The sequence below is a fragment of the Mandrillus leucophaeus genome, unplaced genomic scaffold (assembly GCF_000951045.1).
Source record: "Mandrillus leucophaeus isolate KB7577 unplaced genomic scaffold, Mleu.le_1.0 Scaffold1168, whole genome shotgun sequence".
Classification (NCBI taxonomy): Eukaryota; Metazoa; Chordata; class Mammalia; order Primates; family Cercopithecidae; genus Mandrillus; species Mandrillus leucophaeus.
The window spans coordinates 132,359-148,108 of record NW_012099965.1 but is presented as its reverse complement, the minus strand read 5'-3'; the positions used below and the strand labels follow the sequence as shown (position 1 = coordinate 148,108).

At 38.7% G+C, this 15,750-nt stretch overlaps 2 pseudogenes across 2 annotated transcripts in view; one reads left to right on the top strand and one right to left on the bottom strand.

Moving 5' to 3' along the window:
- The window catches only part of LOC105553537, a 55,043-nt pseudogene that overhangs the window by 5,730 nt on the left and 33,563 nt on the right, over positions 1-15,750 (bottom strand). The window lies entirely within an intron of this gene.
- LOC105553528 lies at positions 1,048-4,852 on the top strand (annotated as a pseudogene). The gene is made up of 2 exons (XR_001008166.1): positions 1,048-1,531; positions 4,820-4,852. The product of XR_001008166.1 is annotated as a non-histone chromosomal protein HMG-17 pseudogene (transcript).

The window sequence follows — 15,750 nt, the reverse complement described above, 5'->3', positions numbered from 1 at the left end:
CATGCCTGTAATCCCAGCTACTCAGGAGGATGAAGCAGGAGAATCGCTTGAACCCAGGAGACGGAGGTTGTAGTGATTCGAGATTGCGCCATTGTACTCCAGTCTGGGCTACAAGAGCAAAGCTCCATCTCAAAAATAAATAAATAAATAAATAATAAAATTGATATAGTTTGGTGAAGAGATGCTGAGAAGAATACTTCTAAGACTAAGCTTACGTACGTGTTTGGAAAATGCCAACAGAAGGGAGTCCCAAAGAAATCAAAGGACCCTAAAATACCCTCTCAAGAATGCTGGTGATTCGGCAAAGGTCAGCACTGGGCTAATCAGTGAAAATCAAAATTTGATAAGGATGGACACCCATTATCGGGAAACGGGAAGAGGGGCAAGACCTCCAGCGCTCAGAAAAATCCATGGAGGAACACCAATTCCCAGACTTGGGGAATGACTTTCCCTCCTAGTCAGGACCAGAAATAGCAACCATAACCTCTTTTCAGCCACCTCTGGCAGCACAGGGCTGGACCTCGGAGTCATAACAGACATGGTGCTTAAAGAGCAAGATGGGGTCCAGCTATTTTCTATTGGAATCTATGGCCCGTTACCCAGAGGAACATTTGGATTGATTATCAGAAGGTCTTATAGGACACGTAAAGGAATTCAAATTTTCCCTGGAGTCATAGATTCAGACTATTTAGGAGAAATTAAATTATGGCACAGGTGTCAGGTGTCCACACCGTCTCTAAAGGAACTTGCCTTGCTCAGATTATTCTTATTCCTTACCTTCAAGGTAATGCTCAACAGAAAACCTGTGGTGCCTCGGGATTCGGCCACTCAGGGATGAAAGTTTTTTGGAGTACTCCAGTGTCATGTCATAGACCATACTTGGAAGTAACAATTAATGGAGTTATGTTTATGAGAATTATTGATATAGTGGCTGATCAAACTATAACAGCTAAAAAACAGTGGCCTTCAGATTGGGCCTCTCCTGCCTGATAGTCTATCATGGGTGTTGGAGGGTATCAACAGCCATTAAAAAGTAGCCATATTCTGAAGAAGAGGCGAGAACGACCCCCAGACCGACCAAAGCCCGCGCGCCGCTGCATCCGGCGTCCAGCACCTACGTCCCGCCGCCGTCGCCACCATGCCCAAGAGAAAAGCTGAAGGGGATGCTAAAGGAGATAAAGCCAAGGTGAAGGACGAACCACAGAGAAGATCCGCGAGGTTGTCTGCTAAACCTGCTCCTCCAAAGCCAGAGCCCAAGCCCAAAAAGGCCCCTGCAAAGAAGGGAGAGACGGTACCCAAAGGGAAAAAGGGCAAAGCTGATGCTGGCAAGGAGGGGAATAACCCTGCAGAAAATGGAGATGCCAAACAGAGCAGGCACAGAAAGCTGAAGGTGCTGGAGATGCCAAGTGAAGTGTGTGCATTTTTGATAACTGTGTACTTCTGGTGACTGTACAGTTTGAAATACTATTTTTAATCAAGTTTTATAAAAAAGCAGAATTTTGTTGTTGTTGTTGTTGTTTTAAAAAAGTAGGCATATTCATCCACTTTTGGGCCCAGAAGGCAAGGTCACCCATGTTAAGCCCTTTATCTGAAGAGATTCCATTTTCTCTGTGGGGATGAGATGCCCTAGAACACTGGGGCTTAAACCTCTCTGTCCTGCCGCCTTTTTGGTAGGGCCACTGCTCCTTTGAAAATTATCAAACACCAAGTGGAAAACTACTAGCCCAGTATGAGCGGATAAGTGGCCCATTAAGAAGGAAAAATTGCAACACATCCAATGTCTCGTACAAGAACTAGACGCTGGCCACATGGAGCCTAGGACTAGTCCCTGGAACACACCTATTTTAACATTCTTAAAAGGTCAGGAAAGAGGAGGTTATTGTATGACCTCTGTGCTATTAATGCTGTAATGTTTCCTATGGGGCCTTTGCAACCAGGATTACCTTCTCCGGTTATGATCCCCAAAGACTGGCCTCTTATTGTAATTGATCTAAAGGATTTTTTTTTAAACCATACCCTTGCATCCTGAGGATCGAGAAAATTTTGCTTTTATTGTTTCCACTTATAATACTCTGCAACCAGTTTAATGTTATCAATGGACAGTTCTACCCCAGGGGATCATGAATAGCCCTACTATATGTCAGCTTTATGTACATGAAGACTTACTTCCTGTGCATCAATCCTTCCCCTAGGCAAAAATTTTCCACTATATGGATGATATTTTGATAGCTGCTCAGCATCAGTCATTACTGCATCAACTTCATGCAATGGTAGTACAGCATATGTTACAATATGGTCTCATTATTGCACAAGAAAAAGTCCAGCTGATGGTTCTGTGGCTCTATATAGGAAGTCTTATTTTATCTACTACGCTCAGGCCACAACTTACGAAAATAATTCCTCCACAGCACTTAACCCTTAATACATGACAGCGAGTCCTACGAAAGATTAGTTGGATACGTCCCTATTTAGGTATTCCTGCAAATTACTTGACTAATCTTTTTGACACCCTGAAAGGTGACTCAGCTTTAAATTCACTGCAAGACCTCTCTTGGCTAGCACAGGCAAAGCTTATGGCTGTGGAGCAAGTCTTGGCCCAATGGTGCATATTGGGTTTAGATCCTGACAGACCTATAGATCTTTTGATTTTTAATACCCCTCAAAGCCCTACAGGAATGCTTGGGCAAGTTGGAACAAATGTTTCTCCTTTGGAGTGGCTTTATCTGTCTTGTAACCCCCTCAAAACACCTACAAAAGACCACAGATTTAATAGCTTCTCATAAAGGGATGCCAACATTGTATCCAATTGTCAGGATATGACCCTGCTACTCTTTTCTTACTTTTAAGCAAGGGACAATTTCATACTCTCTTAGCCTGTGATCTTGATTGACAAGTTGCAATGACCAACTTTATTGGTAATATCAGTTTCTATTTACCAGCCTCTAAGCTCCTGAACTTTTTACAAACTGTGCCTGTTAAATTTGCATCTATTGTTGTCTCTGAGCCCTTGCTTCACGCCACTACTGTCTTTACAGATGGTTCAAGAAAAATGGGAAAGTCAGCTATAGTGTGGCAAGATGCCATGCCAAATTGGCAGCACAAAATCCAGGAACACTTCAAAACTACACAACAGGCTGAGTTAGGTGCCCTAATATTGGTCTTACAAACTTTTCCTTACCAAGACATGAACATAATTAGTGATTCTGCTTATGCAGTGTATAGTATTACTCATTTAGATCTCGCACATTTAAAAGGCATTACTAAAGAACCCCTACTAACCCTGTTTCTCACAACACATGAGCTCCTTTGTCCCCATTGTCACCTTTTTATATCACACATATTCGCTCTCATTCTGGGCTACCTGGTCCCTTGTCAGAAGGGAACACTCAAGCTGATGCTCTGGTACAAACACAGATGAGGTTTGGAGACTCTCCTGCATTTTTGTAAGCTCAAGCTGATCATTCCTTCTTTCATCAGAATGCTCACAGTCTTTTTTTTTTTTTGAGACAGAGTTTCACTCTTGTTGCCCAGGCTGAACTGCAGTGGTACGATCTCAGCTCACTGCAACCTCCACCTCCCAGGTTCAAGCGATTCCCCTGTCTCAGCCTCTCGAGTAGCTGCGATTACAGGCTCATGCCATCATGCTCAGCTAATTTTTGTATTTTTAATAGAGACAGGGTTTCATTATATTGGTCAGGCTGGTCTCGAACTCCTGACTTCAGGTGATCCACCCACCTCAGCTTCCCAAAGTGTTGGGATTACAGGTGTGAGCCGCTGTGCCCGGCCTGCTCACAGTCTTAAACAACAGTTTCATTTAATGCTCGATCAAGCTTGCATGATTATTAAAACTTGTCCTGATTGCCAACAGCATTCTCTGTCCCTTTTATCACTGGGACTTGGTGCCAGCCCATGAGGTCTGGTACCTAATGCTACCTGGCAAACTGTTATTACTCAGCATCCACCTTTTGGACGCTTTAAATTTCTCCACGTTACTGTGGACACTTATACAGGCCTGATATACGTGACTCCATGGACTGGAGAAGAAACTAAAGATGAATTGCTTATCTTTTTGAATCTATTATGACCTTAGGCCCTCCACAGACTATTAAAACTGATAATGGTCCTTGCTATCTTAGCACTAGTTTTTTATATGCATTGCAACTTTGGCACGTACAACACAAAACTGGTATTTCTTATAACTCGACCTGTCAGGCCATTGTTGAGCAAGCTCATCAAACCCTTAAAGTATATCTTAATAAATGAAAAAGGGAATATGGGAGCTCTCTCCTCGCGAACAGATAGCAAAAATCTTACTCTCAATTTTTTGAATATTGGACAAGATGGTCAGATGGTTATTGATCGTAGGATGAAACTGGTTGAAGTCACAAAACGAAAGATGTTAATTTGAGACATTTGTACAGGGAATTGGGAGGGACTTTATGAGGCATTGCAATGGAGTTGAGGTGCGGTTTGTGTTTCATGAACTACAGGACTAGAATGGATTCCCATAAAATGAGTGAAGCCATATTATGAGTTAGAGACCACTGAGGAAAGCCCCTCCTGACAATGAAGGACCTGTCGTTGGAGAATCGACCAAAACTGACAGTGATGATTTGGAAGGCACCTGACATTACCTGGGGACAGCACCTGACATTACCCAGATAGGGACCAACAGGGAACTATCTGGCTTGCATCCATGGGAGCCCCTGCAACTGCAGAGAACCAATTTCTTATGTATCTGGCGGTAATTGGGGAAGCTTCTGAGAAAGTAAGACAGACATGGATGTTGGGGTGGCTGGTAATTCTTGTTCTTTGCCAGGTGGGCTTAGCTCAAGAACATCTTTATTGGAGTCATGTTCTGAATCCCTCGGTTTTCAATGTTATTACGTGGTGGGATGCTGACCCGCCTTTGTCATCTAATAATACTTCTTGGATGGGAGGTCGATGGATGCCTCTTACTTCCTCACTGAAAATTTGGGATGGAATAAACTTAATGACTCCTTGTCTTTATTGTCTAGCAATCCTCCCCTTTGTTTCTCTACATTGGCACATAAGTGTGTTACTCATATTCCTCAGGAGTATCTTTACTATCAGCTCAAAAGGGATGTTAAGCCCACAAACTTGACTTTTATTTCTGCCGTTACCAGTAATCTTACTGAGGTTTCTAATGAAATTATACAAATGCCTGATCTTCCTCTATGCCATCCGAGAAAAGACTGGCGATATAAGTTTGAGGCTGTCCAGTGGTCCCCATGCAGACAACCTGTGCCGCGTCAAGGACCTGTTTGATAGTGGCACCTTACTTGATTGGGGACCCCTTGGAGATCCCATGTCTGCAAATCAGACTATTGGATTTGGGAGTCCAGCCAATAGTTCCATCACCTGGTCAGAGTGTGGGCTTTCAGGACGAATATTACAATCGAAAGGGGAACAAGTTTTAGGCCCTGTGCATACCCAAATTTGGAAACTAGGTCTTCCCTTTTTTGAATGTGTTCTTTCATAATAAAAGTGATTACATTTGTAGTGGTGACAACTACACCCTCTCCTTGCACAATAATGTTACTGATACAGTCCTGATTTGTGCTATGCACCCCTACATACTTTTGTTTGAGCAGGGTATTCCTAACATAGAACAGAATCAATCCTTTTATAGTATTACTGTTTCTTCCAGTAGTTGATATGCTACATGCTTGTCTCATCAAAACGTTACACAATTAAATATAAACTATGTCATGATTTTCTTTTTTTTTTTCTTGAGACAGAGTCTCGCTCTGCCACATGGGCTGGGGTGCAGTGGCACGATCTCAGCTTACTGCAACCTCTGCCTCCTGGGTTCAAGCAATTCTCCTGTTTCAGCCTCCCAAGAAGCTGGGATTACAGGCATGCACCACCACGCCCAACTAGTTTTTGTATTTCTAGTAAAGACAGGGATTCACCATGTTGGTCATTCTGGTCTCAAACTCCTTACCTCGTGATCTGCCTGCCTTGGCCTCCCAAAGTGCTGGGATTACAAGCGTGAGCCACCATGCCAGGCCCTATGTCATTATTTTAAAATGGTGGTCAGGATTGTGGCTCCCTGTATATCCAACCCAGAACTGGAAAGGGGATTCTATTTTGCAGTTATTTAGAAAAGCATTGTCTCATATTAAAAAAAAAAAAAATGTCTGCCCTCTCTAATTGCCTTTTTAGTTTCAGCTATTATTATACTAACAACTGCTGCTACTGCAGCTGTCTCTTTGATGGAATCTATTCATACAGCCTCAGTGGTGAACCACATGGTATTCAATGTAACCCATGAATTTTAAGAACAAGTAAATACTGATAAAAATATTTAATCTCACCTAGTGGCCCTTGAAGCTATCATTGAATGGCTAGGGGATCCACAGCAGGCATTCATTACCCGTCAAAATTTACATTGTGATTAGCAATCTAATTCAATCAGTGTCACACTTATGCCATATAATAGCTCCCAATATACCTGGGAGAGTGAAGGCACACCTACATGGGGCTTACCACCACCACCTGTCTTCTTGAGTTTCTACTCTTTAGTGTAAGTTAAATAAACAGCCTAAGTGATGGTCTCAGCAATTACAAATACTCTACAGTTATTACAAGAAGACTTTCAGTTGTTGAACCCAAATACTTGGTTGTCTGGGCTAAACATACGCATTGGGGTGGTGGTCGCTATGTTTATTCTTTTTTGTATCTTTTAGGCATCTGCAAATGGCTTTGTGTGGCCACTCAACCCAACTACGACCAGGGAAGAATGATAGAAGTTTACTTTACATCGGATAATCAGCACATTCTAAGAATTAAAGAAGGGGGAAATGTGTGGAGTGTACAACAATACATTCAAGCTTATCTACAAGGCATTTGAGGTCAAGGCATGGAAAAATACTGAGGCACTGTGTGTGTTTGTGCATGAGACTAATTCCTTGACCCTGAAAATAGGACAAGGAACAGAATGTGTGATAAGGAGTGCTAAACACAGCCTCCTAAGAATGTGGTTTGAGTGCTTTTAGATGTAATAAGGCCATATGTGCCTCATGACCCGACCCCAAATAGCCACATGGTGGATGTTTCTTGTTTGTCTAAACTGTAATTCAACTAGCCTTCTCAATAAGTACTTGGCAGATGAATCTTAAAGCAGCACTCTCTTGGAGGAGCTGCTCCCCTCCCTGTTCAGCTGTAATTGTCTGAATACTTATTTCTTGGCATTCACTGCAGAGCAAGCTGCAGCATGGCTGCCGGCATTTATTCATGCAAGCTTCCAGCTTGCTTATGTATGTCTGCAGCTCAATTTTACAGGCTGCTCTTTGTTAAAAATATATATATAATAATAATTTGTGGACTTCTTTTTATTGAAAAGAAAACTTTATCAAGGACTGTTTTGCTCTATCTGCCTAAATAATTTCTTTTCAACTCCTGTAACAATAATAGTTAATGTCATAGCAAACATTTGTAATGTATTTTTATGTATGAATAAGCAAGATAGCAAACTCTTAGTAGTGGCTGTTTTTAATTTATTTATATAAATGTGTTGGGTACAAGTGTAATTTAGTTCCATGCATAGATTGCAGAGTGATAAAATCAGGACTTTTAGGGTATCCATCACTCAAATAATGTACATTATAACTCTTAAGTAATTTGTCATCATACACCCCCTACTACCTTCTCACCCTTCTACATCAGGAGTACGTGGCCTTCAATGAACAACACAACATAGATAAATTGTTTTCTGAGACTTACATTTAAAAATCAACCTAAGAGAAAAGATGGTTCCTAAGCCAATACAATGTTGGTTATATATATATATACACACACATATATATACACACACATACATATATATGTTTATACTCAAGAAACTTATACAGTCTTTCCTATGCACAAACCCAAAAGTAAAGCCAAATGGCTCCATGCAATAAACGTCATGGTAATAACGTAAAAAAAAAAAAAAGCTTTCTCCAATGAATGTAAATTCAGAAAGAAAATGAAGGAACTGTTCCTCTAGATGTATGGAAATCAACATAAAGATGCACAAAGACACAGGAAACACAGAAAAGCAAGGTGTATGATACTTTCAAAGAAACACAATAATTCTCCAGTATTTCAGCCTTTTTTTTTTTTTTTTTTTTTTTTTTTGAGATGGAGTCTCACTCTGTTGCCCAGGCTAGAGTGTAGTGGTGTAATCTCTGCTCACTGCAACCTCTGCCTCCTGGGTTCAAGAAATCCTCCTGCCTCAGTCTCCTGAGTAGCCAGGATTAAAGGCACCTGCCACCACGCCCAGCTAATTTTTATATTTTTAGTAGCAATGGGGTTTCAACATGTTGGCCAGAGTGGTCTTGAACTCCTGACCTCAGCTGATCTACCTACCTCGGCCTCCCAAAGTGCTGAGATTACAGGTGTGAGCCACTGTGCCCGGCCCAAATTTTCAGACCTTTAAAGAGGTTTTTATTTTTTTGCAGTACAAGATTTAATAGAGTGAAAACAGAGCTTCCATAAAATGGGAGGGGACCCAAAGGGGATTGCCATTGCCTGCTTGAAAGTCTGGGTTTATATCCCGATCATTATCCCTCCCGCTGTGCTCTCAGGTGATAGATGATTGGCTATTTCTTTACCTCAGTTTTTGCATAATTAGCATTTTAGTGAGCTCTCTTTACTATCTGATTGGTCGGGCGTGAGCTAAGTTGCAAGTCCCGTCTTTAAAGGTGGATGTGGCCACTTTCCCAGCTAGGCTTAGGGATTCTTAGTCAGCCTAGGAAATCCAGCTAGTCCTGTCTCTCAATCCCCATTCTCAACAGGAAAACCCAAGTGCTGTTGGGGAGGTTGGCTGATGACCGGTCTAACTGCTTCCTGCTGAATTGGGGCATAGTAGGGGTTGCGCAGTTGAGATTTCCTTGGGATGGGTGCCTTTCATGTCATTAACATTGGAGCGTGGGCTAGCAGGCCGGTCCAGGGGTCCATGGTAGATCTTAGTCATGGACCGTATCTGGGGCTCCATTTGAAGAATGATTTGTAGCTTTACAGCTTCGATTCTGGAAAAGACAAATTTAACAAGGATGTTAAAGATACAGAGATTGAAATGTATGGCCTGCAGTGCAGGGGATTATTTCTTGGCACACTTTGCAGGCCCTATCTGCTTGATAGTTTTGAAAAGGCCTGGTCCAGTAAATAATAATCTGGCCATCTGATGGGTGCTATCAATGCCTCAGTGAAAGGTTTAGTGAAGGGTTTTAAGTAATTTCCATTGGTTAGCTGTAGGCAAAATTATTTTTCCTTCTTTGGTGGCTAGCAATCCTGAGGGAAGGAAACTATGTCCTCGTGAGATTCCCCATTCTGTTTCTTCTGCTGAGTACTGGGGCTTGGTTTCCCAGAGGGGATTACCCCATACTAGGGGTCCTTCTATAAGCATTTCTAATGGAGGGTCCTGCCTTGCGGCTCTTTTTGCTTCAATATCCGCTTGGTGGTTCCTTTCTATTTCCCTTTCCTTTTTGATGACCCCAGCAGTGTAAGACTGCCACCAAAGAGGTTTTTATAAAAAATCTACTCAGACAAAAATAAGGAGAAAAGAATAAAAAAGAATAAACAAAGACTGTGAGATGTTTGCGACTATATAAAGTGACTAAACTTAAAAATTATCATTATTTCTGAGGAATAAAACACATCAAAAAGTTTAGAACAACTATTTAAGAAAATAATTGATGAAAACTTCCCAACTTTACCAATACAATTAGACATACATATACAGGAAGCTCAGCAATCACCAGCAAAATACATTGCAAAACAGACTTCATCATGGCACATGATGAATATCTAAAGTGAAAGTGAAAGAAGTAATTATGAAATAAAGAAAACCACATCAGACAAAAAGCAGACTTCTCAGCAGAAACTTTACTGATCAGGAGAGAACGGGATGGCACTTTTAGAGTGTTGCAAGAAAAGTGCCAGCCAAAAATTTACATCAAGGTAGATTAACCTTCACAAACGAAGAATATAAAGTCTTATCCTGACAGACAAATGCTAGGGAAACCAATTACCACTAGACTGGGCCTACAAAAGATGTTCAAGGGATTTCTAGTATAAAAATAAAGTTTAATATTCACCATCATTAAAACATATAAAAGTATAAAACTAACAGGTCTTATAAAATAAAAGAGAAAAGAAATAAATCAAATTACAACATGACAGAACTTTATTAAACCACAAAGGTAGATAAAAAGAAAAAAAACACAAAAAAATAATTAACATGATGACAGTAACAAAATCTTACATATTAATATTAACCTTGAATATAAATCAATGAAATCCTTCATTGAAATGTACAGATTTATAAAATGAATAAGAAAAAATGATCCAACTATATGTTGCCTATAAGAATCTCACCTTACTTGTAAGACACATGTAGATTAAAAGTAAAGGGTGGAAAATAGTAATACAAATTAGAAACCAAAAGCAATCTGCAATATCTATACTTACATCAAGTAAAACAGACTTTAAATAAAAAGCAGTAACAAAAAGGATAAAGAAGGTCATCATCCAATAATAAAGAAATCATTTCAGCAACAGGATATAACAATTCTAAATATCTATGCACCCAACATCAAAGCACCCAGATTTTAAAAGAAATATTATTAAACCTATAGAAAGAGATAGACAGTAATATAATAATAGTGGAAAAATTTAACATTCTACTCACAGCGCTAGAGAGACCATTGAGATAGAAAAGTTGGCAAATCAACAAAGTACCCCCAGAACAAAATTATATCAACTACTAGACCACAGAATAAAACTATAAATCAATATCAATAGAAATTTCAGAAACTATAAATTTACAAAGAATTTAAACAACATACTCATAAACAGTCACTGTGTAAATTAAGTAATTAACATGGACGGCCAGCGGTGGTAACTCACACCTGTAGTCCCAGCACTTTGGGAGGCTGAGGCAGGTGGATCACCTGAGGTCAGGAGCTTGAGACTAGCCTGGGCAACATGGCAAACCCCATCTCTACAAAAAATACAAAAAAATAGCTAGATGTGGTGGTGCGCACCGATGGTCCTAGCTACTCAGGAGGCTAAGATGAAAAGATCGCTTGAGCCTGGAAGGCAGAGGTTGCAGTGAGCCAAGATTGTGCCACTACACTCCAGCCTGAGTGACAGAGTAAAACCCATCTCAAAAAGAAAATTAAGATGAAAATTAAAAGTTTGTGGGAAAAAAAGATGAAAATAGAAACACAATATAATAAAATGTGAGATACAGTAAATATAGTACTAAGAGGGCAGTTTATAGCCTAAATGCCTGCACCAAAAAAGTAGAAAGCTTACATATTAAGGACCTGGCATCACACTTCAAGGAACTAGAATATTAATAACAAAACAAATTTCAAGTTAGAAGAAGAAAAACATAACAAAACTCAGAACAGAACCAAATGAAATACAGACCAAAACAATAAAAACGATAAACAGAATAAAGAGTTGGTTTTTCAAAAAGACAAAATTGATAAATTGCTAGCTAGATTCATCACAAACAGAAGATGGATCTAAATAAACAAAATCAGAAATGAAAGAATAGACATTACAATGGATACAACAGTAATACAAAAGATCACTAGAAATGATTATAAACAACTAGACAGTCACAAACCTGAAAACTTAGAATAAATAAATTTATGGAAACATACAACCTCCCAAATAGAGCCAGAAAGAAATAGAGTACCTGAACAAACCATTAATGAGTAGCATGATTGAGTCAGTAATTAAAAATGTCTTGACAAAGAAAAGCTTAGGACTAGAAAAATGCACAGCCAAATTCTAACAAATGTACAAAGAGTAATAATCCTCTTGAAACTCTTCCCAAAAATTGAGGATAATGAAATTCTTCCTAAGTCACTCTGAGGTCAGTATCACCCTGATACCAACATTACGCAAGAACACAACAAAGAAAACTATTATTGTAATATTATTTATTATATTATTATTAAAAATAGACAAATGGGACTTTAAAAAGTTTTGGCACAGCAAAAAAAAAATCAACAGGCTAAACAGGCAACCTACAGAATAAATGAACATATTTGCAAACTATGTGCCAAAATGAAAGTAATATTCAGAATTTACAAGTAACTTGAACAACTCAAAAATATCATAATAAAGAATCCCATTGAAAAATGGGTAAATAACATTACTAAGCATTTTTCAATAAAGACATGCAAATAGCCAACACATGACAATAATGCTCAATCTCAACTATAAATAGAGCTAGCATTTGATTTAAAAGTCTCATCACTGGGTATCTACTCAAAGAAAAATAGTTTATTATAAGAAAATGATACCTATACTTGAATATTTATTGCATGCTCACAATAGCAAACCATATATACAAGAAAAGCTTAATATTGAAACTATACAGGAAATTCAAAGCAAAGACAAGTATAATAACAATAAAAATCCAACTGAAAAATGGTCAAAAGACTCAAAAAATATTTTGCCAGCAAATATATACACATGACCAATAGGTATATAAAATAAGTGATTAATATCACCTACTAACAGGCAATTGCAAATGAAAACAATGATGACCTATCACTTGAACTGTGTTAGGATTGCTAATATCAAAAACAGAAAATAGAGAAATAAGTAACATCTGTCATTGTTGTTCCTGAGATTTCTGAAACAAATCTTAATATCACCACTGCTCTCACACATTTCAGACATGATGGGAAAACTTAAGAAATAACCTAACATGCAGTTCCTCAAAAATACTCAGAGATATTTTTATATTCCCCCAAAGCAATGGAAGAGCAGGTATACCATGCAGTACGTTATAAGCCATAAAGAGGAGTTTAGTTCTCACGGTACCCTCAAAGGAAAATCACTAAATAGGAAGTAGAGTCCTTAGAAAGAATTTAAGGATATGGGACAAAAATGTTCCTACTTGAGAGCTAGAGGAAAAAAAAATGGCTTTTTAGGAAATCTTTGCACTGAAGCAGAGCATCCCATACCACATTTTAAGGTCTGGCATTCTTTTTGACCTTTGAACCTCTCATCTGTGTTATCTGCTTCGTTCATGCTTACCTACCTGAGTTTTAGACTACTGTCTCATGTCTCTTCACATTCTAGGGCTCTTTTATTTGCTCAAGGCAGGAGATCAGATCAGAGTTAGAGACAGTAAGGCCCGTTTTGTTAGAAAAAAGTAACATGACTTGCTAGGATTCTCCAGTTACCAACCTAGTACCGTGTTCAGTAGAGAAAATATTATGAAAGATTCTAGATATTTAATTCCAAAATACTGTTTTATGATAGAACCTTTAGAATATTTAGAACATGTTTTACATTTCTGGGTCTGTAGCTCTGCTATCCAATACTACTGAATTTAAAATTGGTCCTGGATATTAGATTTTAATATTTGGGCAACAATATTTATTGCCATTGAATTTCTAGAGATGGGGGTGCAACCCCATCTCTACTAAATATACAAAAATTAGCTGGGCGTGGTGGTGCACATTTATAGTCCTAGCTACTCAGAAGGCTGAGGCAGGAGAATCACTTGAACCTGGGAGGCGGAGGTGGCAGTGAGCCGAGATCAAGCCACCGCGCTTCACCCTGGGCGACAGAGTGAGAATCCATTCCCCTCCCCAACCAAAAAAAACCCACCAAACTATCCAGGCAACAAAAAGCACGATGAATGTAATTGTACCTCACATTTCAATACTAACACTAAATGGAAATGGCCTATATGCTCCACTTAAAAGACAGAACTGCAGAATGGATAAGAACTCACCTGCTGTCTTCAGGAAACTCACTTAACACAAGGACTCAAATAACATATAGGGATGGACAAAGACATTTCATGCAAATGGACACCAAAAGCAAGCAGGGATAGCTATTCTTATATCAGACAAAACAAATTTTAAAGCAACAGTGGTTAAAAAAGACAAAGAGGGACACTATATAATCATAAGTGGCCTGATTCAACAGGGAAACATCAGAATCCTAAACATATATGCACCTAACACTAGAGCTCCAAAATTTATAAAACAATTACTAATAGACCTAATAAATGAGATAGACAGCAACACCATAAGAGTGAGGGACTTCAATACTCCCACTGACAGCACTAGACAGGTCATTAAGACAGAAAGTAAACAAAGAAACAAAGGATTTAACTTTACCCTGGAACACATGAAGTTAACAGATATAAACAAAACATTTAATCCAACAACTGAAGAACACACATTCTATTCAACAGCGCATGGAAGTTTTTCCAAGATAGATCATATGATAGGCCATAAAACGAGCCTCAGTAAATTTAAGAAAATTGAAATTACATCAAGCACTCTCTCAGAGCACAGTGGAATAAAACTGGAAATCAATTCCCAAAGGAACTTTCAAAACCGTGCAAATACATGGAAATTAACCTGCTCCTGAATGAGCATTGGGTCAAAAACAAAATCAATATGGAACATAAAAATTTTTCAAACTGAATGATAATAATGACACAACCGATCAAAACCTCTGGGATACAGCTAAGGTGGTAAGAGGTTCATATCCCCAAATGCTTACATCAAAAAGTCTGAAACAGAACAAACAGACAATCTAAGGTCACCTCTCAAGGAACAAGAACAAACCAAACCCAGCAGAGAAAACAAAATAACCATGATCAGAACAGAACTAATTGAAACTGAAAGAAAAAAATAAAAAAGGTAAATGAAACAAAGAGCTGCTCCTTAGAAAAGATAAATAAAATTGATAGGCCATTAGCAAGATTAACCAAGAAAAGAAGAGAGAAAATCCAAATAACCTCACTGAGAAATGAAACAGGAGATATTATAACTGACACCACTGAAAGGCAAAGAATTATTCAAGGTTACTATGAACACCTTTACACACATAAACTAGAAAACCTAGAAGAAATGGATAAATTGCTGGAAAAATACAACCCTCCTAGCTTAAATGAGGAAGAATTAGATACCCTGAACAGACCAATAACAAAGAGTGAGATTAAAATGGTTATTTAAAAATCACCAAGAAAAAAAGTCCAGGACTAGACAGATTCACAGAATTCTACCAGATATTCGAAGAATTGGTACCAATCGTTTTGACACTGTTCCACAAGATAGGGAAAGAAGGAACCCTCCCTAATTCATTCTGTAAAGCCAGCATCACCCTAATACCAAAACCAGGAAAAGACAAAACCAGAAAAGAAAACTACAGATTAATATCCTTGATAAACATTGATGCTAAAATTCTTAACAAAATACTAGCTAACCAAATCCAACAACATGTCAAAAAGATAATCCACCATAATCAAGTTTGTTGCATACCAGGGATGCAGGGATGGTCTGACACACACAAGTCAACAAATGTGATACACCACATAAATAGAATTCAAAATGAATTCACATGACTATTTCAATAGATGCAGAGAAAGCATTTGACAAAATCCAGCATCCCTTTATGATTAAAACTCTCAGCAAAGTTGGCATACAGGCGACACAACTTAATGTAATAAAATCTATCTATGACAAACCCACAGTCAAAATAATAGTGAATGGGGAAAAGTTGAAAGCATTCCCTCTGAGAACAGAAAAAAGAAAGGATGCCCATTCTCAACACTCCTCTTCAACACAGTTCTGGAGTCTTATCCAGAGAAATAAGACAAGAAATAAACAGCATCTAAATCAGTAAACAGGAAGTCAAACTGTACCTGTTTGCTGATGATGAGATCATTTACCTTGAAAACCCTGAGGA